The 5,000-nt window shown below is 18.9% G+C and overlaps 1 protein-coding gene across 1 annotated transcript in view; it reads right to left on the reverse strand.

Moving 5' to 3' along the window:
- Positions 1–5,000, reverse strand: part of Uck (Uridine-cytidine kinase) — a 47,494-nt gene that overhangs the window by 24,820 nt on the left and 17,674 nt on the right. The gene's annotated exons all lie outside the window — the stretch shown is intronic.

Genomic DNA, 5,000 nt, shown 5'->3' on the forward strand with positions numbered 1-5,000 from the left:
TAACCTGATACATGGCAAAAACTTGTGGGGGGGAAAAAGAAAAAAAGTGTTTTTACCTAACAGTATCTCAGGAACACAAGCTAAAGAGAGCATGAAATTAATACATATAGCGAGACTAGGACTATGGTGATGTTTAAAATCCTCAATCAAAGATAAACGAGATGTTTGGAGGTGGTATCTAAATATCCTATAAAGTAGATAGAAAAAAAAAAAAAAATTATGAAAGCTTAAAAACACAAAACAATACAAGTCTTAAAGAGAGGAAGACCAACATTTAGTGATTGTGCTCTATAAATCACAGTCAATTCCAAACTGAACAAATTAGTGAAAAAAAAAGCTTGCCTCTTTGACAAACATGAAAGCACAAAAAAACTGCAGTAAGGGGGGGGGGGGGGGGAATTCATGTCATCAAATAGCTCGAGGGGTGAGGGGGGAGAATCGTCATAAATAGCTATGGGAGGGGGGGGGGGGGAGAATTCATGTCATCAAATAGCTCGAGTTTATTATGCAAATATCACCCAAGCAGTGTATACTTCCCATTAGGTTTACATTTCATGCTATGCAAGCAGAATAAAGCAGATCTTTAAACTAGTTCCCAAAACCATCTTCATAATTCTTACTGACTACAGAGGTTAACTCGTTACAATCTTATTCAAATGTTTAAGTTTGTGTTGAAATACATACTTACATACACATACAAAGGAGTATGTGTATATATATTATATATATACATATTGTATATACATAAATTTTTATATATATATAATATAATTTATATATATTATATATATATATATATATATATAATCTATATATACTTATTTATTTTACATTCAGATATTTATATATTTATAACTATTAGAATTTATATATTATATATATATATATATATATGATTCATCATATTTTATATATATAGTTATATATAATATTCATATATTTTATATATATATACTATTATATATATATATTATTATGTTATAGATTATATTATATAAATATTTATTATATATATTTATTCATATATTTTTATATATATATATAGATTATATATTCATATATTTTATATATATATTATATATATATATATATATATATATATTTATTCTTATATTATATAAATATATATACATCTATATATCTTATATATATATATATATATATATATATTATTTCATTATTTTATATATTTTTATATATATATATATATATTCTATAATCATATATTTTATTATATAGTTATTTATTATATATCTATATTCATATATTTTATATATATATTATATATATATTATATATATATATATATTTTATATATATATATATTATATATTTCTATATTATTCATATATTATATATATACTATATATATATATATATATATATATAGATCTATATATATTCATTATATTATATATATTATATATTTATTATTTATATATTATATTCATATATTTTATATATATTTATATATATTCTATATATTATATATATATTTCTTATTTGATATATTTTTATATATATATTATATTTTATATATATATTCATATATTATATATATATATATATATTTATATATATATATATCTTCATATATTTTATATTTTTATATATATGTAATATATATTATATTCATTATTTTTTATATATATATATATTTTATAATATAGATATACGTATGTATACTATATATATATATATATATTTTTATGCATATGATATGCATATGCATATGCATATGCATATGCTTATGCATATTACTATAAATATATAGATTATTTTATATATAAATATTTTATATATATTATATATATATATATATATATTATATATGCATAGGCATATGCTATGCATAGCATATATATATAATATATATATATATATCATATATATTTATATATATATATATTATTATATGATATGCATATATATATGCATATGCATAATATATAGAAATAAACATAATATAGATATATATATATATATATATATAGTTATATATATATATATATATTATATAATATGCATATGCTATTGCTTATGCTATTCATATGCATCTATATATATATTTTTATAGATATAATATATATATATAATTTATTTATATATGCTAGCATATGCTTAGCATTGCTTAGTGCAGATATATATATATATATATATATATATATTTATATATTATTATATTATATATATATTTATGCATATGCAGATATATCATGCAATGCATAATATAAATATATATATATATTTGTATATATATTATATGATATATTAATATATCTAATATATATATATATATAAGCATAGGCAAATGCATATATATATATATATATAGATTTATATATCTATATCTATAATAGTATTTATTTATATATATAGATTTATATATATATGCATAAGCATATGCATACTATATTATATATATATGTTATATATATATATATATATCTATTTATATTTAGATATATATATATATATATATATAGGATATGCATATGCATTATATATATATATATATATATAATGATATTATATATAGATATTTTATATATATAATATTTATATAATTTATATATATATATATATATATGATTTGCATATATATTTTTATTACTAATATATATCATATATATATATATATTATATATATATATAAATCTTTATATATATATAGATATATATATTTGAATATGGCATATTATATATTATTATATATATATATTATATAGATATACGATTTATATATATATCTATTATTATCTTTATATATATATTATATCTGCATATGCACAATGCATATGCATATGCATATATTATATTATATATATCTATATATTTATATATATGCATTTGCATATATATATATTTATATAATATATTATATATATGGCATATGCATATATATATTATATATATATATATAAATATTGATTTGCATATATATTTATATTATATATATATATTTATATATTTATTTATATATATTTATTTATTATATGCATATTATATATGCATATATTATATAGATATATATATATATATCTATATATATATTATATTTATATATATATTTATATATGCATATGCATATGCATTATATATATATATATATATTTATATATATATAAATTATATTATATGATATATTATATATAATATATATATATTTATATTTATATATATGCATTTGCATACTATATTATATATATTGTTTTAACAATATATATATATTTATATATATATAATTAATATATATATATATATATATATCTATTATATATATATATGCATATGCATATTATTATATATATATATATATATATATATATATATATATTTAATATATATATATATATATTTATATTTATATGCATATGCATATGCATATGCATATGGCATATGTATATAAATAAATATATATGTATATTTAAATATTATGTATATAAATATATATGTATATGTATATGTATATGTATGTATAGCATATTGCATATATATATATATATATATATATATATATATTATATATATATATTTCTATAATATTACTATATGATATATAAATATTTATTTTATTATATATGTTATATATTTATATATATTATATATACTCTCTATAATCTTATATATATATAATATATATATAAACATATTTCATATATTTATAAATACATGTATATAATATATATAATATATATGTATATGTATATGTATCTGTTATGTATATGCATATGCATATGCATATGGCATATGCATATGGCATATGCTTATGCATATGGATTTGCATATGCATTATATGCAGATGCATATGCATAGCTTATTCATATGCATATGATATACATATACTTATACTAGACATATCATATGGATTGCATATGCATATGCATATGCATATTTGCATATGCATATGATCATATGCATATGCAATTGTCTATGCAATTGCATTTGCATATGCATATGTATATGCATAGGCATATGCCTAGGTATTGCATATGCATATGCATATGCATATGCATATGTCATATACATATATATTATATATATATATATATATTTATATACTAATATATATATATATTATATATTATCTTATATATATTATACTCTATATATATGAACAAGTGTACCATTGTCTAAGCATGTGCGCCTTCAAACCAAAGAAACGTAGTAACTGAAACACTTCTCTAAAAACTGCTAGTCATACAAGCACTTCATCTTACCTTATAAAATATTACCTACACAATTCATCCCATTTTCTTAAACTTCCAAGAAATTCAAAAGAGCAATGAATCTTGCTTCATTAAAAGAGGGAAACCTGCATCTTCAGTGGACCCAGAAGAAGAAGAAGAAGAAGAAGAAGAAGAAGAAGAAGAAATTCCCCCCTGCTATTTTCCCTGTCTTCGGGTAGAGGGCTAAGAAATCTGTTCCTCCTTCTAAGCTCTAGAGGTATGTATATACAGACACACATTTAATAAAATAGAAATGAATTCTTGTTTCACCCTGATCATGGAAGATGTATATTCGCTATTTGTGGGATGGACATAAGCTTCAACCATGTTAGAACATGTTAGAAATCGAGAAAAAATTATGGAAAGTGGAAAAATAAAAATTGTAAGAATGGCTTGTTAGGAGTAGGTTATATGTATGTGTATGTGTGTGTGTATGTGTGTGTGTGTGTATGTGTGTGTGTGTGTGTGTGTGTGTGTGTGTGTGTGTGTGTGTGTGTGTGTGTGTGTGTGTGTGTGTGTGTATGTGTCCATTGGCACTGCCCAGTATGTGCAGTTGTGCGGTCAAATAATAGTTGAATTCAATATTTCCCATCAGTCATCTAGTGTATTTGCAACTTCATAGAGACTGAGTCACTATTCTTTTTAATATCTTTCTTGTCAAAAGAAGGAAACATTTAAAATGTTTGCCTTGTCTGTATCACTGATCAAGATTAACAGAGACAGTTTATCAGCATCTCTAAAAACTATTTAAAACAAGTATCGAAAATATCA

Source organism: Penaeus japonicus, unplaced genomic scaffold, assembly GCF_977035675.1.
Source record: "Penaeus japonicus unplaced genomic scaffold, GWHDUDI00000001_assembly GWHDUDI00000042, whole genome shotgun sequence".
Taxonomy (NCBI): domain Eukaryota; kingdom Metazoa; phylum Arthropoda; class Malacostraca; order Decapoda; family Penaeidae; genus Penaeus; species Penaeus japonicus.